Raw genomic sequence first — 8,624 nt, 5'->3', positions numbered from 1 at the left:
GCACCGCCACTAGAAACAACACCAATTACGGGAGAAGGGATCGGAACAGAGGAGGGGGAGTAACGGTGGAGCTTAGAGACAAACGAAGAATCAAATTGGGAGAGGGAGGGGATCAACGGGGAGGGAAGAGCCGGCACCACGCCGGTCCTCGGACTACCGCTGAAAGTCGCCTCGAACACAGTCAACGTATCCTCACTATCATAGCTGGGCAACTAAGACCTTTAGTTTTTTTTAATTTGAAACAAGCTTGGACCTTAACTTATTTTTGTTAGGAGTAGGATCGCTTGGACTTTAAGTTGATGCCAACGAAATGAAAACACCGTGGATGTCTTTTTGCACCAACATATTTTTTCTGAGATAAGACACGACACACAGCCTAACATGACCAAATGGGCCGGTCTGCTCATGTGCGCCGGCCTAATAGCCGTGGTCTGCACGCAACCGCCTCTGCCTCGAGCACCCTCGCTAGAAATTTCACGACCCGCCTCGAGCACCCGATCCCAATCTGAGGCTCCCAACGGTAATATCTCCGACCGACCGATCCCTCGCCCTGCCCACCCGGTCCGGATCCAGCCCCAACCCACCACCACCAGCTCCACTTCCCCTCCGGTTTCCGCCGCCCGCCGAAGCCGTCTCCGGCAAGGACCCGGCCGACGACGCCGCCCCTTCCCCGGCGGCCTGTCCGCGGCCACGCGCGCCTGTCCTCCCTCCCCGCGCCCTGGCCGTGGCCCGCCGGTCTGCTCCTCCTCTCTTCTCCCGGGGCCCCGGGCCCTGCCTCCCGCCTCGCCTCGCCTCCTCGCGCCTGGTTTGGATTCGCTCGTCCTCCATTCGCCGTCCGTTTAGGCTTCGAACCGCGCCTGATTTGGTTCTTGCTCGTGCTCAATTCGTCAGTTTGGAGTCGCGCCTGCTTTGATTTTGCTCGTCCTCGCCGTCGCCCGTCTGCGGTCGCCGTCGGGTTCGATTTTGCTCATCCTCGCCGTCGTCGTCCGTGTAGAGTCACGCCCAGTTCGATTTTGCTCGTCCTCGCCGTCGTCCGTTTAGAGTCGCCTCCGATTCAATTTTGCTCGTCGCCGTCGTCCGTTTAGAGCCGCGTCCGGTTCGATTTCGCTCGTCCTCGCCGTCGTCCGCTTAGAGTCGCGTCCGAATCATTCTTGCTCGTCCTCGCCGTCGTCCGTGTAGAGTCGCGCCTGGTTCGATTTCGCTCGTCCTCGCCGTTGTCCCGATGCCCTCCCGTGTTCTTGGCCCGTCTCGTTCGCCTCGTCGGGGTTCTCCGTCTCGTTTGCGAACTAGCAATTCTTTCTGCGTGCGCTTCTGTTGTCCGAGGGAGAGATCCTGGGTTTCGTGTACGCGCCGGTTGCAGGAACGAACAGGTCTGGTTTGAAATTGGATTACGGCGGGAGATGGGGAGCAACGTTCGTTTATCGTGCTAGTTCAGACCTGTTGCTCTTGGTGATTTTCAGAACTCAAACGCATGCTCTCTTGTGCTACTCTGTCAATTCTTGCCCCTCTGTCAGTTCTTGTTTGGCCCTCTGTCAATTCTTGAGTTCCAGGGTCGGTTAACTCTTGAGTTCTTGTTGTACCGGCTAGGCGTGTGTGTTCTGATGGTGTGTATTGTTTATGTTCTTGTTGTACCTGCAATTTGTTTCTTTTTATCATGCTTTGCCAGCTGCTTAACTAATTGAACACCTGCTACTGCTACTGCTGGACAAGGTTCCTTCTTTTCTTCCTGATGTTGCTATTTCCATTGAAGTACTCATAGGAGTTCTGGATGAGCTGCTGCTAGTTAGTTCCCCTTAGACTACATCCTAGATTGCATAGTATAACTCGAGAATTTTTGTCATTGCACACCTGGGCATATAATTCTGTTTTGAGCATAATGCCAGAATTTATTTATCCATGAAAGCACGCTCATCACATGTTTTTTTATCAATGCCGCTAACTACTGTCACGTCCCTTCACTTTGGACAACAATTTCAATGAAACTCTAATGTGGACATGTGCTGCTTGTTTTCTTGTGATGATGGTGATCCAGTTGACTAGCTCAACTCTTATGCTGTGACATTTGTTAATCCCCAGTTAGTGTGCCTGAAAAATTGTTGTTTGTCCTGTTAAATTTTATGGCATCAACTCGGTATAGTGATTATTGACCTAGTATTTGTTTAGTGTAGACAACTAACTTCTTTTTTCTTAAATTTTTAGCGATATGTGTGTTCTGCTATGTCTTATGTTGATAGTATGTTCTTTTTTTTTGGTACTAGAATAATGCTTTTCTTGATTTGCCTAGACTTTATGACAATTAATTTATAGTGCGATCATTGATCATTGAGCTTCTGACATCCTATTGCATACAATTCTGTTGTAATGTTTGTTGGATCATTGAGTAGTTCATATTGATTCTGAGTTTGTTGGATCATTGAACTTCTGCGTGCGCTTTTGTTATCTGAGAGAAATTCACGATCCTGCGTTTCGTTTTTACGGCGGAGCGAGGAACGATTACGTTTCATGTTCATGCGTTTTTGTGTTCGCGGTTTTGAATTTGGATTACGGAGACGGGGAGAGGCCAAACCTCACTTTGCAAGGTCAGTTTCAGATTAGTTCCGTCGCTGCATTGTTCGTCGGCGATTTCCAGACCTCAAACGCATGCACCCTTATGATACTCTGGTTTGGCTCGTTGGTCGTTACGGTTGTTCTTATGTTCTTGAATAACCCCATCTTATACGCAGAGATGGGGTGATTCGTTATGGTTCTTCTGATGGTTGCGTATGTTCTTTTGAATTGGGTTCTTCTTGTAATGCTTTGCTTATGTTCCCAATGTCTGTCTTTCCATATAGGCCGTGGTGTGTTTTATACTGTACAATCTATGGTGTGTTTTACACTATCTGATGCGGAATGTAGAAATATTGATATCACTTTTGTGCTATTATACTAGATATGGTGTGTTTTATCCAAGTTATTAACCACATCTCTTACAAATTTTCCTTGAGATGGTATATGCCAGGAGTGATTGATGTCTCGATGAATATAATCATTTATACTAACTTGGTATTGGTAGTTCCTGAGGTAACACACCAGTACTTGTTTAGTGCAGACAACTAACTATTCTTTTTTCTGAACTTTTTTGTGATATGTGTGTTATGTGGATATCATATTCTAATGCTTTTCTAAGTATTTAAGGTGCAGACTTGTGGATTTGGACATGTCACATTTGCTCTTTATTGTGTTGCTAAGGACACTGAAAGGTTTGGCTGAGCTACTGCACGTCCTGGCTAATCAGGTACACTTGATTTTATGTGTAGTTGATGTTCTCTGCCACATCATGCTCAACTTGTGCTTGCCAAATGGATCTCCTGGAACAAATTGTTCGTAATAATGAACAAATTGCAAAACTTGTGGCTGTGCTATTTACCCACTTGCTTTTGCACACGGTGTTAAGAAGAAGAAAAACATAGGCCCTGCTATTTTAAAATGTTGTATTTACTATTTTGATGTGCATAAACTGAGAATAGTCACCATATACTGCAGGAAGTGTTGCTATGGATCAAATCTGTAATGGAAGAGACTGGAAGTAACATTACAACCGACCAACTTAAAGAATATGTATGGAAGACACTGAAGAGTGGAAAGGTAGCTTATCTCAAACCGAGTTCTATCTATTCAACTATCAAGCACTAATTATTGCTCAAGGACTATAGTTTTATATACCTCATGATCTTGTTTGTGAGTAGAGAAAATAATCCAATATAGGGAAACCTAAATATCTATATATAGCTTCATGCATCATATCCCTCTTATGCACCGCATTTTAGAAATCTAAATATCCATGTCTTCTTTAGTGTTATTGTTTGGGAGTTCTTGTTGAAGCTGGTTAATTTATACCTGTGCAGAAAAATGTACAAAGAATGCCTACATCATGCTTATCATCTTGTGGAAGAAATCATCCAGTGAGTTTACTGCTATTCCAGTGTCTTCATGTAAATCTCATAGAGAATGTTTATCTCTGGATTTGTTTCACTACCACAAATAACTGACGTAATATCTGTTTATGTGGGCTTTGTAACTTCTCACTATATCTTCTTCGGTGACTTTGTAATTGCTTGTTATTATGTAAAAAAGTTCTGCAACATTCTTGATCTATAACCGTGCTGGCTATCTATATGCAGGTTGTAGTGATTAGAGAAGCTTGCAGAACTGTATGAATCTGAACAACAATGGTTAAGAGCAGCACAAATGCTTAGTGGCATCTGACTTGGACTCGGGAATCAGGTTGAAACAAGCTTTTGTCTCTCTTTACATGTCATTGGATTTTCTAAGTCCGGGAAAATCTAACCATCCTCTTAAAAACCAGGATGCTTGAGGACACAAACAAATTATCCAAGTGCGTCCAGATTGCACGACTCTATTTGGAGGTTAGTCCTATTTTTAACCTTTGTCGTCATTGCATTGTCAGCTAGACTAATGTAGTTCTTCATTTTGTAGGATGATGATGGAGTGAATGCTGAAGCTTTTATCAACAAAGCCTCATTTTTTGTCACAAACAGCAACCAGGAAGTTCTGAACTTTACAATACAAGGTTTGTTGGTTCAGAAACAGTTTAATAATCTATCTGTCCACAACTAAGGATTAAAATTTAGTTTCCTTCTTATATCTCTTGTAGGTCTGCTATGCGAGAATTTTAGATCTAAAGCGTAAATTCTTGGAAGCTGCACTTCGATACTATGGTATCTGTCAAATTGAGCAACGCCAAATTGGGGGTGAGTAAGGCTTACTCCAATCAGTTGTAGATTTGTTTCTCTCTTCTGCAATTTACTCCTTTTTAATGTTCCGTCTTGTATGGTTCTTTGTTGCCTTGCCGGTGTAGTGGCTGTATGTAATAAATTACCCTACTTGATACTCATGTTTAAGTACTGCAGTGGTTATTAGCAAATCGTGTTTGGAACTAATATTGCCTCCATATTTTATTCTCAGAAATCTTGATAGAACATGTTTCTTGGTGCTGCTGTAACATGCACAATATTGGCTGGTGCTGGCCCACAATGCTCTTGTGTTCTTGCTACATTGTACAAGGTATTGGCTCTTAGTTCATCTCAGTGCCCTGTGATTTCACACCTTTTTTATTCAGCTTATTATCATCAATTGCTACAGTAACTTGTAACCATCATGATCGTCTTGTCTCTTGATCCTGTTTTGCCAATTAGAAACCATCAATGTCGTGCGGCTTTATGGAGTCGCGCCATTTATTTAGAGTTTTAGTCTCACTGGGTTAAGTTTTTACCACCTCCATTGCATGCATGCCCATTCTGAGATTTAACATTGACTATTGTTTATGAGTTTATGGGAAGTTTGCACTGCAAAACTATTCTAGTTGAATGCTAAACAAGAGATCTAACATAGAGATCTAAGGTTGCTTTTCACTGTTGATCTTATTTGAACTTACAAGTCAAAATTATAAATTACTGATGTCTGGCTGCATCCATAGGTTGTTCCTGGCTATGGTCATGGAGTTCTACGTAATACAGACCCAAGATACTCATGTCAAAGGGAGTTCATATTGAAATATTTACCCGGGGATCCACTTTTCCAACTGGTTAGTTAGAATCCTTCATCTAACTGCATGGTTTCTCTTTGGTTCGACAGTCTCAGTGGAACATATTATTATTCCCTTTCAGGAACGAAGATCTGAATCACCCTCACCCCTCTAGAGAAATCAGTTTAGTCATTCAAGTTCTAGAATTTCTTTATAATTTTCTGGGTTTACTTCGGTCTTGCATGCATTAGCTTTCTATTTGTGCCCCTATCTATGCATGTTTCTTGTGTGCAAGCGCTCCATTTTGTTTGTGTGACTCTGTGTGGCTTGATTATGTGTGTGGCTTGAGTCTGTATGTGTTGATTATGTGTGTGGCTTGATTGTGTGTGTGGCTTGACTGTGTGTGTGGGCTTGACTGTGTGTGTGAGATCGTGTGTGGCTTGATGGTGAATATGTGTGTGGCTTGACTGTGTGTGTGACTCTGTGTGGCTTGATTATGTGTGTGGCTTGACTCTGTATGTGTGGCTTGATTATGTGTGTGGCTTGATTGTGTGTGTGGCTTCACTGTGTGTGTGGGCTTGACTATGTGTGTGAGATTGTGTGTGGCTTGATGGTGAATATGTGTGTGGCTTGACTGTGTGTGTGTGTGTGTGACTGTGTGTGAATATTGCATTTATTTGATGGTGTGGCTTGTATAACTTGTGTTCTATATGTCACGATTGATTGTTGCTTGTTGAATGTGAACAGACCTAAAACTATTCTTTTTTCTATACTTTTTTATGATTATGTCTTATGTGGATATCATACTCTTTTTTGTATTACTTCTGTCCAGTCACTGGAATAACGCTTTTCTAAGTATTTAAGGTACAGACATGTGGATCTGGACATGTCACATTAGCTCTTTATTGTGTTGCTAAGGACACTGATGGTTTGGGTTTGCATACAATGCAGGTACATTTACGTTCTTTACATTTTGCAGTGCTGATGCCTGAAGTTATTTAGCCAAATTTTGCTACTTCTGGCTACTTAAGTTTTTAGATGTGCTATATCCATAACTACCTATTGGCACCTGATATTTGTGCTCAAAATCCAGTACCAACAAAACGGTCTCATTGCAAGGTGGACGTATAGGCAAGCAATGTCAAGAGAGGTATTGTTTTGATTGTTTTATTTTTATGGTTTGCTTAGATGCATTCCCCCCTTTGTGTAAGACAAATAGGGAATGTTTACTAATTCAGAAACACACTCTGGTTATGTGAAGAGCTGATTGGTAAATATGAAGCTGATTTTGAAATGAATTCATACATATAGAGAGAAGCTTGGACTATTGAGGAGGAACATGCACTGATTAATGCCCATTGGGTATATGGGAATAAATGGGCAGAAATAGCACAAGTTCTTCCTAGAAGGTACTGCCAAACAACTTACATCTTATTGGGATAATGTATAGCCTAGCCTTGGTCCTCTTTGTTACCAGATTCCTAGCCCTTGCCACTTCCTCATTCTTTCTTGGACATCATACCGTGTACCAGACATCTGAACATTGCAGGAATTGGGTACTTCTGTTTGTGTAACTTCTATTTGTTCTTAGGTTCTTCTCACCTACAGCTAAAGTCAAAGACGACAAACCAAGTGAATTATTGGAGTTGCAAGATACACATAATCATTGGTAAGTTTCTATCCTTTCAAATGGCCGGGGCATGAATTTTGATCAGTTTGTCTGACTTTTTTATACTGAATCCTTGATTCCTTGAGAACTTTGATATACATACATGAATAATTACTTATGCTGTTATGATCATAAACTGATTTCCATGTATATTTGACTCATATGATGCTTATTACATCACAGGTCATCTAAATCTTCTTTTCTAATATGACTGTTGGTGCTGCTCATGACGTAAGCTACTTTTCTTTCTTCAAGAATAATAGGAACATCATTTACATTGGTCACTCACATTTTAAGTTGCTAATGTCATTTCAGGCTAGCCATCGGCTTGGAAGCGATGAGAGGCAACCACTGTTGTCAACTTGAAACGTATAATTTTTTAGGTATGAATGGCTTACCTTAGCCAGAATTTCTATAAGAATGTTGCTCATGTTACATGCCTTGCTTTCTCTAGTAAGTAGAACAAGAACACATTTAACATTTCTTTTCCGTCCATAGGCCTACAAACTTGTGGGTAGTGATGAAGATAATCGCTTAATCAACCTCTAACCAGCTTCTCGTTTTCAGGAACGAAGATCTGAGTCACCCTCACCCCTCGAGAGAAATCAGTTTAGTCATTCAGGTTCTGAAATTTCTTTATAGATTTCTGAGTTTACGTTGGTCTTGCATGTATTTACTTCGGTCTATTTCTTTTTGTTTCTTGTGTGCAAGTGCTCCATTCTGTGTGTGTCTGACTGTGTGTGGCTTGACTCTCTTGTGTGCGTGTGGCTTGACTGTCTGTGTGCGTGTGGCTTCACTCTCTTGTGTGCGTGTGGCTTGACTGTTTGTGTGTGTGACTATGTGTTTGACTGTCTGTGACTCTTGTGTGCGTGTGGCTTGACTTTTTGTGTGTGTGAATGTGTGTTTGACTGTCTGTGACTCTCTTGTGTGCGTGTGGCTTGACTGTTTGTGTGTGTGACTGTGTGTTTGACTGTGTGTGAATATTGCATTTGACTGTGATGTGGGACTGTGTGTTGTGTGACTGTGAATATTGTGCATTTGACTGATGTTTCACTATGTGTGTGTGTGTGTGAATATTGCATTTTGACTATGATTGTGTGTGTGATTGTGTGTGGCTTGACTGTGTGTGTGTGGCTTGTATGCTTTGCTGAATGATTGATTGGTGTGGCCTAACACTGCCTTTGCCGGTCCCAAGCCCGGATGTGAAAATGTGGAGGGAGCTGCAGTACCTCCTTTGTATTGTTTGCCTTAGAAGTGTGGAAATCCATGGTTTAGGTTATTGTCCTAATCGAATAGAGAATCTTAAGATAATGTGGGATTCAAGCTTGAAATGCATCCTTCCTTGCTATAACAATATTAAAGGTAGGAAGATTTTGTAGTTCTTCATAAGTTGTGGGTCAATCGTTAATACAACGTATGTGGTTCGGTCGA

At 42.0% G+C, this 8,624-nt stretch overlaps 1 long non-coding RNA gene across 2 annotated transcripts; it reads left to right on the top strand.

Moving 5' to 3' along the window:
* Positions 1–533: 533 nt before the first annotated feature.
* LOC125525639 lies at positions 534–7,982 on the top strand. Of its 2 annotated transcripts, XR_007291376.1 has the most exons (16): positions 534–3,274; positions 3,523–3,624; positions 3,885–3,941; positions 4,161–4,263; positions 4,346–4,406; positions 4,477–4,570; positions 4,655–4,751; positions 4,966–5,064; positions 5,477–5,584; positions 5,667–6,475; positions 6,618–6,674; positions 6,836–6,933; positions 7,116–7,193; positions 7,377–7,424; positions 7,509–7,576; positions 7,761–7,982. It is a non-coding gene; the product is annotated as an uncharacterized LOC125525639 (long non-coding RNA). The 2 variants fall into 2 exon arrangements; XR_007291377.1 differs by lacking the exon at positions 3,885–3,941.
* Positions 7,983–8,624: the final 642 nt, after the last annotated feature.

Source organism: Triticum urartu, chromosome 7 (genome assembly GCF_003073215.2).
Source record: "Triticum urartu cultivar G1812 chromosome 7, Tu2.1, whole genome shotgun sequence".
In the NCBI taxonomy this organism is placed as follows: domain Eukaryota; kingdom Viridiplantae; phylum Streptophyta; class Magnoliopsida; order Poales; family Poaceae; genus Triticum; species Triticum urartu.
This window is presented reverse-complemented; position numbering and strand designations above follow the sequence as displayed.